Here is a 14,015-nt window from a genome sequence, read left to right as displayed (position 1 = left end):
GTATGTTGATGACCTGTGGTGTGGCTCATTCGTATGTTGTTGACCTGTAGTGTGGCTCATTCATTGGTATTGTTTCTTAGTGTGGCTCACTCGTGTGGTGATGACCTATATTCTTTGTAACTACTTCTGTGTCGATGATGACCTATAGTGTGGCTCACTCCTGTGTTGACCTGTAGTGTGGCTCGTGTGTTGACCTGGGTGTAGCTCATTGCTGTGTTGATGACCTGTAGTGTGGCTCGTGTGTTTGAAGCCCTGTGTGTGGCTCACTACTGTGTCCTCGGTGACCTATAGTGTGGCTCCTCCTGTGTTGACCTGCTGTAGTGTGGCTCGTGTGTTGATGACCCCTGTGTGTGGCTCACTAGTATGTTGATGACCTGTAGTGTGGCTATTTAGTGATGACCTGTAGTGGCTCACTCGTGTGTTGATGACCTGTGTGACTCACTCGTGTGTTGATGACCTGTAGTGTGACTCACTCGTATGTTGATGACCTGTAGTGTGGCTCACTAGTATGTTGATGACCTGTAGTGTGGCTCATTCGTATGTTGTTGACCTGTGTGGCTCATTCGTGTGTTGATGACCTGTAGTGGCTCACCTGTGTGTTGATGACCCATAGTGTGGCTCACTGTGTCGATGACCTATAGTGTGGCTCACTCCTGTGTTGACCTGTAGTGTGGCTCGTGTGTTGACCTGTAGTGTAGCTCATTACTGTGTTGATGACCTGTAGTGTGGCTCGTGTGTTGACCTATTGTGTGGCTCACTCCTGTGTTTCTATGTATGAATGTTTTGCGTGTTCATGGCAGCGTCGTCGCGTTTGTACATGACCGTGACGTCTTGCAGCGTTGTTTTGTTGTATGTCCGTGGCGGTCTTCCTACAGAGCAGTGTGTTGCAGAGGGTCCGTGGCAGCGTGGTCCTGTAGCTGAATAACTCTGAGCTGAGCCATATATCATTAGCCGGGGCCTGATACTACCCCGCTCACGCCGGTGATGGATCGCCCACCCGCGCATTAAAAAATATCTCATAGAAAAAATATAATACCACAGCAAATCAACCGTGGATTTGCAGTTGACTCAAACTTTTGCTTATTCCAACTTTTGCCCCAATGCAAGAAGCGATGTTTAGTGACTAGGATTACTTTAAAGACGAGAGGCAAATGTGTGTCAACCCCGCAGGGAAAAAATAAAAATAAATACAATAAAATATATATATATATATATATATATATATATATATATATATATATATATATATATATATATATATATATATATATATATATATATATATATATACACTGTATATATAAAGATCGTTGTTTTCCCCTTTGGCTTGCGAGAATAGAGGTGTGTCAAAATTGATAAGGAAAGTATTGACCATTTAGTCCAAATCACAATTACGGACAAAATTGGTGCACAAGTATATTCATTTTCGTCAATTTCTATACACCAGAAATTAAACACAATTAATCCATCACCCAGAAATAAGATTTAGGAGAGGACAAGGAATGGTGGAGTCTCCAAGGAGAGGCATAACGACCCTGCACGACTTCCTTTCATAATAAAAAACATATCATTCTACTCTTTATATTATGCATGAATTCACATATGCGCACACACATACACACACACACACACACACACACTAAATATTATACACATCATGCCCGAGGCATGTATACAAATACAATATATTTTTGTCCCCAAAGCAAGCTGACAAATTACATGCTTATGGCATATTGATTATGAGGTCTTACAGGTGAGGGCAGTAAATCCTGTAGTGAATGTGAGTAGCTGCTTATTGTTCAGCAGGAGAGGCGGGGCCAGGCTGCAGTGGAGCTATTATATGTGCACAGCCCCTCTACAGGCTCACACGGCCCTCAGCTCCTCCACACGGCCCTCAGCTCCTCCACACATCCCTTAAACCCTCCGCACAGCTCACCGCTTCTCCTCCTACCCCTCATCCACCCACCCCTCAACCTCTGAACATACACACACGGCCCATAGCCGCTTCAATCACTCACAAGTCACCCCCCCCTTCGTTTTGTCATTATTCTTATGTGCAAAATAATCCCCAAATCCCCAGCTCCTTAGTTCTTAAAAATTCTCTCGTAAACAAACTGTCCGACGTAAATATTAAGGTAAGAGAATTTTCTTGAGTAGAAAAAAAAAACCAATATAATCTGGGTATTATATCCAGCAGCCACCCCTTAGAAAATTTATATATGAAATTATGTGAATCTAAAGTTTACATCAAAATATTAACGTCTTTGTTATTATTTTCTATTCTTGTCCATTAATTATCTCCGTAAGCATCATGTTCATCATTATTATATTTCTTTTTATACATATCGGCCGAAGGTGATGAAGGCCTGTTTGAAGAGGCTGGGGGCTGGTTGGTGGAGGGTTTGAGGGCTGTGTGGAGTGGCTGTGGGCTGTGTGGAGTGGCTGTGGGCTGTGTGGAGGTTTGAGGACTGTGGGGGGTGAGGGCTGTGTGGGGTGGCTGTGGGCAGGTTGGTGGAGGGTTTGAGGGGCTGTGTGGGGTGACTGGGCTGTGTGGAGGGTGAGGGCTGTGTGGAAGTGGCTGTGGGCTGTGTGGGAGTTTGAGGGCTGTGGGGTGAGGGCTGTGTGGGTGGCTGTGGGCAGGTTGGTGGAGGTTTGAGGGCTGTGTGGGGGTGACTGTGGGCTGTGTGGAGGGTGAGGGCTGTGTGGAGTGGCTGTGGGCTGTGGAGGGTTTGGGGGCTGTGTGGGGGTGAGGGCTGTGTGGAGTGGCTGTGGGCTGTGTGGAGGGTGAGGGCTGTGTGGGGGTGAGGGCTGTGATGGCTGTGTGGAGGGTTTGAGGGGCTGTGTGTAGAGGGGTGAGGGCTGTGTGAGGTGGCTGTGGGCTGTGTGGAAGGTGAGGGCTGTGTGAAGTGGATGGTTGGTGGATGGTCCTTAGTCTAAGGCTCTGTGAAGGCAAAGAGATGAACTTGAATTCAATTTACGGTGGTTTGTTGTGAGGGGAACACCACAGCAGGTAGAGAGAATGAACACAACAGAAGAGTTCCAGCAGGAAGAGAGAATGAACACAACAGAAGTGTTCCAGCAGGTAGAGAGAATGAACACAACAGAAGTGTTCCAGCAGGTAGAGAGAATGAACACAACAGAAGTGTTCCAGCAGGTAGAGAGAATGAACACAGCAGACGTGTTCTAGCAGGTAAGAATGAACACAACAAGTGTTCAGCAGGTGAAGAATGAACACAGCAGACGTGTTCTAGCAGGTAGGAGAGAATGAACACAACAGAAGTGTTCCAGCAGGTAAAGAGAATGAACACAGCAGACGTGTTCTAGCAGGTAGAGAATGAACACACAGAAGTGTTCCAGCAGGTAAAGAGAATGAACACAGCAGACGTGTTCTAGCGGTAGAGAATGAACACAACAGAAGTGTTCTAGCAGGTAGAGAGAATGAACACAGCAGACGTGTTCTAGCAGGTAGAAGAATGAACACAACAGAAGTGTTCCAGCAGGTAAAGAGAATGAACACAGCAGACGTGTTCTAGCAGGTAGAGAATGAACACAACAGAAGTGTTCCAGCAGGTAGAAGGAATGACAGAGACGTGTTCTAGCAGGTAGGGAATGAACACAACAGAAGTGTTCCAGCAGGTAGAGAGAATGAACACAACAGAAGTGTTCCAGCAGGTAAGAAGAATGAACACAGCAGACGTGTTCTAGCAGGTAGAGAGAATGAACACAACAGAAGTGTTCCAGCAGGTAAAAAGAATGAACACAGCAGACGTGTTCTAGCAGGTAGAGAGAATGAACACAGCAGAAGTGTTCCAGCAGGTAGAGAGAATGAACACAGCAGACGTGTTCCAGCAGGTAGAGAGAATGAACACAACAGAAGTGTTCCAGCAGGTAGAGAGAATGAACACAACAGAAGTGTTCCAGCAGGTAGAGAATGAACACAACAGAAGTGTTCCAGCAGGTAGAGAGAACGAACACAACAGAGTGTTCCAGCAGGTTGAGAGAATGAACACAGGAGAAGTGTTCCAGCAGGTAGAGAGAATGAACACAGCAGACGTGTTCCAGCAGGTAGAGAGAATGAAACACAACAAGTGTTCCAGCAGGTAGAGAATGAACACAGCAGAAGTGTTCCAGCAGGTAGAGAGAATGAACACAACAGAAGTGTTCCAGCAGGTAGAGAGAATGAACACAACAGAAGTGTTCCAGCAGGTAGAGAGAACGAACACAACAGAAGTGTTCCAGCAGGTTGAGAGAATGAACACAACAGACCACCGGTGTTCCAGCAGAAACTAGAGATATTTTTATGTTGAATCGATCTCATCAACCTTATTTTTATTAATTTATTAACATTAATGATATTTTGTATGTTGTATGGATTTCGATGTTGTTCAACCCAACACTACCAGGGTCACCATCTGTAGGTCAAGGTCATGCAAGATTAGGGTTAATTAGGGTTTTTTAAGGAGCCAGGACCTAACCTAACCGTCGGGAAGGTTGGTAGGTGAGTCAGTGAGTAGGGGGGGGGTGGGGTTGCTGGATGACCCTGGTTCACTGTCAGGGTTCCAGACGCTGAGCCGCCGCCGCTTGGTGGTAGTGAACTGTGGCGTTGCTGTGGCTAACGTCGTTGGTATTGTGAGTAGTATTACTAGCTCTCTCTCTCTCTCTCTCTCTCTCTCTTTTCTCGCTCGCGCGCGAATATCAGAGGTAGTGCCAACGGAAGCAGTGATGATGGTAGTTGAAACTGGGTAATGTCAGTTATCTATGATGGTAACTGATAATTTTTCCAGTAAAACTCGGTGCCACCAATTTCAGTGTTGGTAGATGTCCCCTGTTTACCACCACCTTGTATCACCATCTGACATGTTATCCTCCTATAAGATATTGTAAAACGTTTTAGGGAAACACTTGTTATCCTGTAACTAAGTAACAGACGTAACATAACAGGAGTATGTAGCTGCAACATTGTTTTTAACGACTGTATTTTTCTATATATTGTAAACAAATGGCTGTTCTGTAGTGACATGTAGATATAATGATATAGTGGTATATGTGTTTTAATCTGGATGTTACACTTTGAATGTGGTCAGGTAAAGGTATAACATTGTTCAGTAGTTCAGCTCTACACTCGAGGACTTCTGATGCTCATGTTTGTGTTTCTCCTCGGTGTGTCAGTGCACTCAGATGCTATATTAACGTAGGTTCGAAGGTTCAGTTCCGTCGAATAAATAATCCATTCGAGTCCTTGTAAAGAGCCATAGCCCGAGTCTCAGAGGCTGGAGGGCTTTTATTCTCCCCATACTAGAAATGTCGGAACTAAATCCTTACTCTACCAGGAACCCAAGTTAGTTTTAAAAATGACCTGATACTTTACGGTAACAAGAGTTGTTCCTTAACTGTGTACAAACTTTAACGTACACGTGTTTAAGACTTGGGGACCTGGGTACTGGAACTGAAGTCAAGAATCTCTAAGATGTTATTTTGTTTTCTCTCTTAAGTGACGACAAGATAAGATGTCTATTTACAGTAGTCTATGTGATGCAGTGTCCGAGGCTGCTGTGGTGATGTCAGGGCGGCTGTGGTGGTGTTCGGGGCGGCTGTGGTGGTTTCGGGCGTGTGTGGTTTCGGGCGGCTGTGGTGTCCGGGGCGGCTGTGGTGGTGTTCAGGGCGGCTGTGGTGGTTTCGGGGCGCTGTGGTGGTGTCCGGGCACCGTGTGGTGGTGTTCGGGGCGTGTGGTGATGTTCGGGGCGGCTGTGGTGGTGTCCGGGACGACCGTGGTGGGTGTCCGGGGCAGCCGTGGTGGTGCGGGGCGGCCGTGGTGGTGTTCGGGGCTGCCGTGGTGGTCCGGGGCGGCCGTGGTGGTGTCCGGGGCGGCCGTGGCGGTGTCCGGGGAAGCAGTACCACATGGTAGTCTCCGCTCAGCCCGTACTCCCCTGCAGCTATTTGCCTTCGACGCAACAGATGCCAACCCTCCTCTGGCGGCGAGGGAAGGATGATCCTAAAATACCACAGTAAGGACCAAACTGCCCTCCGACGGGTCCCTAAGTTGACACCTTGCTGGAGTACGGTGTTCATTTATCAGCATGACAAGCGCAGCCGCTCACCGCTATCCCGTGGCCTCGGGTCCTCCCATACTGCCTGCTGGGGCTCCCTCTTTCGGTGACTCTCACCCACCTCTCATTCCCACATTCAAGAAAGAATAAGACAGCGAGAGAGACAAAGAGAAGATGCTGTTTTTTTTTGCAAGTTAAGTTCTTCTTGTTCGTATAAACCCGGGGAAAATGGCGTCAGCCTCTTGGATTAATTCTGTTGCCTCGCCTAATTTTTTTCAGAGAGAACGTTCTATTGGGGATTATTCTTCCCTCTTGTTCCTGTAGATCACTTACTGCCAGGTGTTAGTCGTGGCCTTCACGAGACGCTCACATAGTAACTGTTATTGTTGACCTTCTGCAGTTTAGTAAAAGATTTACACGTGTACCATAACGTCCCTCGCCTCTTCGTATTCTTATCCTTCATTTAATCTGAATTCGTGTCCGTCTCTTCACAACAAACAGTTTCCTGTAATCACCTGAGCAGACTGAAGGCCACACAGTCACCAAAAACTCACCAGCCATCGTCAGCCGAGCACCATGGGGGCTCAGTAAACCTCCAGTACTTGTGTTGAACACTTGAATTTTCTTCAACAAAAATTCATAATACGTTGGTAGTTCTCCCCTGTTCTTAATTTTTATTATGATTTTTTATCGTAATTATGTCAGCTAAGTTAGGCTGATTTGCGTGGGTTAGGGTAGATGGCGTTAGGCCCGAATGAATGAATCCTCCTATTTTCCGCCACATTAACTAGGCTACAGTATATACAACTGGGCTAAGTCAGATTACGTTAGGTGAAATAATATCACTGACTTACATTAGTTTATATTGAATGTAATTAAGTTTAGTTGACTTATCAAGGTAGCAAGAGTTAGTAGTGGACAACAGGTACCAGTGTTATGTCAGTCAGTTCTGTATGATCAGGGATGTCAACCGCGTGAGGACACAACACCCAGAGAGAGAGTCGGGTCTCCACTACAGCCAAATAAATAAATATGATTCATCTAACAGTATCCTGAGACACATGACAAAAATAAAGACAAAGGACACATACCATCGACACACACACAAGGACAGACAGAGACACAGACAGACAGACACTTGGCAGTCAGATATAAATAACCTTAAAACTCGTCACCAATGGAAACAAGTACTGTGATAAACCCGCACGGTGAGGCATAGTTAGACGTGGTTGAGGTTTGAGGGAGAGACACTTTGTAACAGGTTCTTTCCTTCAGGTGATGTAATGGACAGATGACGTTACCCAGGAGAGATGGCGTTACCCAGATGAGATGACGTCGCCCAGGCCAGGCCCTTCAGGAACTAACCATACGGTGAGTCGTGGTCAAACTTGTTACTGTTGCTCTGTCTACCTGTCTTAATCAATCACCTGTCTGTCTATCTGTGTATGTCTCTGTCTGTCTGTCTGTCATATTTAAGTGGGAGGATTACATCATCATCATCAATATTATTCTATTATTATTATTGTTTGGCCTAATTATAATAATAATAGAATTATTATGCATTATACAAATACGCCACCAAATCCAGAGTCCAGAACCTAAAATGTTGTTAAATTTCCCCGGTACTGGTAATGTTAACGCATTTAACTGGTCTTCTAAAATTACATCACTAACTTGGGTTCCTGAAGAATCGTTAGTTCACTATTTCTTCTTATTGATTATTGATGCAGCATATAAGTGACTCACTGTAGTTTAGACAAAATGATTATGGTTGAAATGGCTCTAACGCCCGGAGGAGTTTTAATCACCTCCCCGCCAAGGACTGCCGTGCGTTGTCCTTCGTGACTCATTTTTTGTCTTGATATGATTGTTTGAGATTCATTTGTTATCGCCAGTAAACGGATATAACCTCTACGGAATCACGCTGTCAGTGAGATGCTTTTGGTGAGGCTCAAGAATCCTTCCCAGTGAGTGTCTTGTCATGATGGGTGTCGGGGTGAGGTTGACGTTATAATGCGCGTCAACAACAAAGGTATTTAATGGCGTAACAAGGTTAGTAGTAATCACACTACTCCATCAACAGTTAAAGAATTCTGAAGAGACGTCTCTGTATGACCTACGACACAGCTGACAAGAGAGACTTGGTGGACAGTTACCGGGAGTTACATTCTGAGGTCACTAGAAATAACCACCACAATTAACACAGTTCGCTCGGAATAAGGAAACTTTAGGACCACAAAGTAAACAAAATACACTCTAGGATTGAAGTCGTGGACAGCTGCACGAAACCTACACTAGCAATGAGGAAATTTTTTAACTGCAATAGAGATACTTAACTTCGAGTGATTTTTTCGTCGTATTTTATTTTAAGGTATTTTTTAAACTTATTTCATTTATATCATTTGTACAGTTTTGGGTGACGTACAGTATCACGGAATACTGGAGCCTCCTGACACGCTCTCTGGAAAACCTTTGAACAGTTGGCGGGCCTGGAGATGACTGGTCTTGAGTTTCCAGGGTATCCCTGTTGTTCATTTATCATGACTGAATTATATCAGGTTTTGAACCATGATATGTTTCATGTTCCGTATAGAGATGGCTTCTCTTTTCAGATGAATCATGCTACCCAGTCAGGCAAACCAAGTGTTCATATGTAGTCGAGGTAAATCTTTCATTATGTTTAGACTGATTAAAAAAATAGTTAGACAAATATATAAGAATACCATATTTTCATGTCAGACAGTCTACCCCCTCCAGGCGATAGTAGTCAGTGTTACCATTACTTGAGGACCTGCCAGTGAGGGCGGCACAACTGGTGGTGTACTATGTGAAGTCCTTACAACACTTCGCCTGTGAGACCAATGTTTTGCTACAGGAAGACAATGATTCAGTAACTCCAATATTGTTTCTTCACCTTTAACGTAATAAGCTGTTGTCATTCTCTCACTTGAAATACCAACAGTAGACGAGGTGGTCAGTCCAACCCAGCCTCCCTGGCCCTGGATCCTGGTGAAGTATTTAAAGGAATTATAACGTTACAGGATGGAGAAAATGTTAAACCATATCTTAGCAGCGTCCAGTATGGTAGCCTTAGTGAAAGCTCAACACACAACTGATTTGCCTTCATCTCAACTAGAGACAGCGTAATTGACTCACGGAGCAACATCACCATTATATAAGCGATTATACAGACTAATTCACTGTTCTCCGAGAAGTGTATTTGCTAGGTTGTTGTCCATCGTTATTTCCTTCCTTCAAAACTTCTTGGGTCGCCGCCATAACGTCAAGTATTAAAATATTGTATAAGACTGGTGCCTCAATACTCTTGGGATGCGACAAGACACACCCGAGTCCATTTAGTTTTTGGCTATGGGCAACATGCTGCACAGAAATGATTTTAACTCCTCTAAATTTGTAGATAATCTTACAATTGGTATTTTCACCAGAACTGTTCAAGACTTGTCACTGTTGTACATTGTATACTGTGAGAGATACATCAGGTTAAAGATGGAATGTTTTCTCTTGTGCGCCTTGCATGTCTCGCACAAGACTTGAAAATAATACGAAAAATACAGATATGTGTTTATCTAAAGGTTCTAGAACGTGATTACACAAATTACCTAAATGCTCTACAGATTACAAGCTTACACTCACAAGGTCAAAGACATACAGACGGGTGTGTTGTGTGTGTTAGGGCAGTGTTGGCCAAGAGGGTCGAGTAGGTCGGGATGAAATTGAGTCAACACACTTCTGTGTAACATTGATGATCATATACTGTCTTGATCATGTCATTGTGTCGGACCGTTATATTGTAGAGTACTAAGGATGTCTTAACAATTAGTATATCCTTGTCTTTAGTATCTTTAAAATGTGGGACGTCATTTTTAGTATTTCATTTTGCTAAGGCCAGACGATTTTATTCAGCACAGAGAGGCGGTCAATAACATCACTGTGCCAAGTTTTACATAGACACGATAATGTTTTAACCTTTTACAGTCTAATCCTGGTATTAATGTGTATACTGTTTATGTACAGTCTGGGACAAAAGTTCGTTCCCGTGGTGAAAGTGAGTCACGCGATTGAGTCTCCGAACTGACTTGCCCTGACTGTTTCATCTCATTTTGGGTCGATGCTGCTTCATTTTGGGCGGGAGTGAACTTTTGACCCCGAATGTACCATAAAAAGTTATATAATTTGAATCTCCTTTACATGGTGATGTATTATATTATCTGAGATGCGTGTATCATATTTTGAGGGACAAATATAACTTATTTAATGTTTATTACTCATTTATAATTAGTGGGGGGATTAAGATTATAATTTTGAGAACCAATCTTTTTTTCATCTGAGTTTAAGTGAACTCCTTAGATGCTTCAGGAAGGCCATTCTGCAGCCAAAATTTATACCTCTTATGAAACTCAAATCAATCATTAAATCATAGCGTAAAACAGCCCAGTTCAATGCATCCTCACATCACCACCCAGTTAGGGATGAAAATAAATTACTGATCTCAAGTGGATCAAGTTAATTCGTTCGGAAGTCATTAGTTAAGGGGAATTATATGTGAACATTTTCTATTGCATATTTATGCCTAAGATAATTTGCTCTCACACCACCAGTACCACAGATGACAAGAGCCAAGTGGCACTATTCTCAGTCATTAAGAGGAAATAATAACGAGTGAACCTTTGCAAATCCATCTCTCTTCCCTTTGTTAATGCGTTAGATACGGTCTTATATCACCAGTTAGTAGGATAAAGTGTCGATTAAATTTCGAGGATTCCATATTAATCTAAATGGTTCCTCATCACCAGTTAAGGGGAAAAAATAACTTGAGAGTCTCTGGGAATCATTGTTGAAAGAGATTTCAACACGACCGTAGATACGAATCCAACTCTCTCTCTCTTTTTGTTTTTTATTGTTTTTTTCTTTTCGTTTTCCTTATCATATCGTTCCTGTTATTATTCATGTTTTCATTATTTTCTTCATACTATTCTTGTTATTTAACTTGGTGTTTTACTTCCTTTCTTCTTGTTCTTTTTATTCGTATTTACAATCTTGTTCTTATATGTTCTTGCCATTAATCTTGTTATTTTTATACTTTGTTACAGTTCTTGTTTTGTTGTTTTTGTTCTTAGTTTCCTGCTCTTCGTTATTTTTTTCTGTTTCTATTATTGGTTTTGTCTTTGTTGTTCTTGTCTCTTTAGCGTTTAATTATCACTATTATTATTATTCTTGTTGTACTTGTTCGAGCTGGTCTACCCCTTGTTCATGAAATTCATTGTACACAGACTGAAAAAAAAATGCTTTAAAGACAAAAACTAAATGAAAGCGAGGCTGTTGATTTTCTTGACTGCAGAAACAGTAGAGGCAGCAGTAAGAGAAGTAGCAGTAGAGGTAGCAGCAGTAGAGGTAACAGCAGTAAGAGGGAGCAGCAGTAGAGGTAGCAGAAGCGCAGCAGCAGCGGCAGCAGCAGTAAGAGGGAGCAGCAGCATCAGCAGCAGCAGTAAGAGGGATTAGCAGTTGAGGTAGCAGCAGCGGGAGCAGTAGTAAGAGGGAGCAGCAGTAAGAGGGAGCAGCAGTAGAGGTAGCAGCAGTAGGGGTAGCAGTAGAAGCAACAGCACTAGAGATAGTAGTACAGGTAGCAGTAGAGGCAACAACAGTAGGTGTATTGTAGAGGCAGCAGTAGAGATAGCAGTAGAGGCAGCATCGGTAGAGGTAGTAGTACAGGTAGCAGTAGAGGCAACAGTAGAGGTATCAGTAGAGGCAACAACAGTAGAGGTGTCAGTAGTAGAGGCAGCGGCAGTGGAGGTAGTAGAGGCAGTAGTAATGGAGTTAGTAGAAGCAGCAGTAGTAGGGGCAGCTGTGGTAGAGGCAACAGCAATAGAGAGGCTAATAGAGTAGAGGTAGTAGGGGCAGCACCAATCGAGGCAGCTGTGGTAGAGACAGCAGCAGTAGAGGCAGCAGCAGCAATAGAGGCAGGAGTAGTAGAGGCAGCAGCAATAGAGGCAGGAGCAGTAGAGGCAAGGTAGGTATCTGGTATTGCCCCGCCCCTCCACAATTGCCGTCGGCTGATGGATCACTATTTTCACGCCGCCCTAACTACCACCACCACCACCACCACCACCACCACCACCACCACTACTACTACTACTTTTTAAACGTGGCCTCCAGCCTCCCCCAATAGCCACACCTTCGCCACCATTTAATTACCTTAATATTAAATATCCTAATACATATGTAGCTATCCTATCTGTGTTAAATTAGTTGAGCCGCAGATCTATGCGGCATTCAGTGACTGTAACCTCATAGTCGATATCTGCAGCAGTTGTCGGAATTGGCAAGCTCTGTCTGAGGCAGAGCAAGCCGACCGAAGGAGAGAGAAAGACAGTCGACATCTCATCCAGGCTGTAACGAAACTTCTGGCTGCTGCTTCGTTCGGAGATCACCTCCGCGAGTCTGGCGTAGAAACATCTTGCACTTGTCCCATCCCACCAGAGGTTGTGAACACTAGAGGAGTGAAGCTGCCTTGATCAACGTTTTGGATTCTCTCCCATATGCCCTATCTTGTCGTTCTCGTTCCTCCTATGTACAGCATCGAGAGCTAGGTTACGGTGACAAGCGGCCATGGGATCAAAAAACTTGATGTCGAAGAGCTCGCTGTCCTCGCGTCCAGAATCCTCGAGCACTGACGTCAACACGGGCTTCGTTAGATGTGTTTGAGGTCCATGTTGGAAGATCTCACCATCCAATGGAAGGAGGGTCGGTTCTACCATGACATCCCGGCAGATTTCCTTCAACATATTTGCTATAAGGTCCCTTACTTCGTCATGCCTCATGCATATGAAGCCCCCTTACTACTACTACCACCACCACCACCACCACCACCACCACCACCACCACCACCAACCACCACCACTACTACTACTACCACCACCACTAACACCACCACACCACCACACCACCACCACCACCACTACCACCACCACACCACCACCACTACCACCACCACACCACCACCACCACACCACCACCACCACCACCACTACCACACCACCACCACCACCACTCACCACTACCACCACCACCACTACCACCACCACCACTACCACCACCACCACCACCACCACCACCTCACCACCACCACCACCACCACCACCACCACCACCACCACTACCACCACCACACCACCAACCACCACCACCACCACCACTACCACACCACCACTACCACACCACCACTACCACACCACCACCACTACCACACCTCACCACCACCACCACACCACCACCACTACCACACCACCACCACCACTACACACCACCACCACCACCACCACCACCACCACCACTCCCACACCACTATCACACCAACCCACCGACACCACCACCACACCAACTACCACCACTACCACCACACCAATACTACTACTACTACCACCACACCACTACTACTACTACCACCACCACCACCACTACTCACAACTACTACTACTACTTCCACTCTACCACTACCACCACTACTACTACTACCACCACCACTACTACTACCACTACCACCACTTTTAAACGTGGCCTCCAGCCTCCCCAGCCACACCTTCGCCACCATTTATTTACCTTAATATTAACTATCCTAATACATAAGCAACTATCCTATCTGTGTTAAATTAGTTGAGCCGCAGATCGATGCGGCATTCGGTGACTGTAGCCTCAGTCGATATCTGCAGCAGTTGACGGAGTAGGGCAGAAGCCTTGCCCCTGAGGCAGAGCAAAGCCGACCGAAGGAGAGAGAAGGACAGTCGACATCTCATCCAGGCTGTGACATAACTTCTGGGCTGCTGCTTCTGTTCGAGATCAGCTCCGTGAGTCTGGCGTAGAAACATGCGCTTGGGCCCATCCCACCAGAGGTTGTGAACACTAGCGGAGTGAAGCTGCCTTGATCGACATTTTGAATTCTCTCCCATATGCC

General features: G+C 44.9%; 1 long non-coding RNA gene across 3 annotated transcripts in view; it reads left to right on the top strand.

Annotated features, from left to right (window-relative positions):
* Positions 1-14,015, top strand: part of LOC121868073 — a 118,582-nt gene that overhangs the window by 75,662 nt on the left and 28,905 nt on the right. For all 3 annotated transcript variants that reach the window (XR_006089300.1, XR_006089301.1, XR_006089299.1), the window contains one exon: positions 7,323-7,418. This is a non-coding gene — a long non-coding RNA (uncharacterized LOC121868073). The remainder of the gene's footprint in view (positions 1-7,322; positions 7,419-14,015) is intronic.

This window comes from Homarus americanus, unplaced genomic scaffold (genome assembly GCF_018991925.1).
Source record: "Homarus americanus isolate GMGI-L3 unplaced genomic scaffold, GMGI_Hamer_2.0 scaffold6894, whole genome shotgun sequence".
Lineage (NCBI taxonomy): Eukaryota > Metazoa > Arthropoda > Malacostraca > Decapoda > Nephropidae > Homarus > Homarus americanus.
The sequence above is the reverse complement of the archived record's forward strand: the minus strand, read 5'-3'. Positions and strand labels throughout refer to the sequence as shown.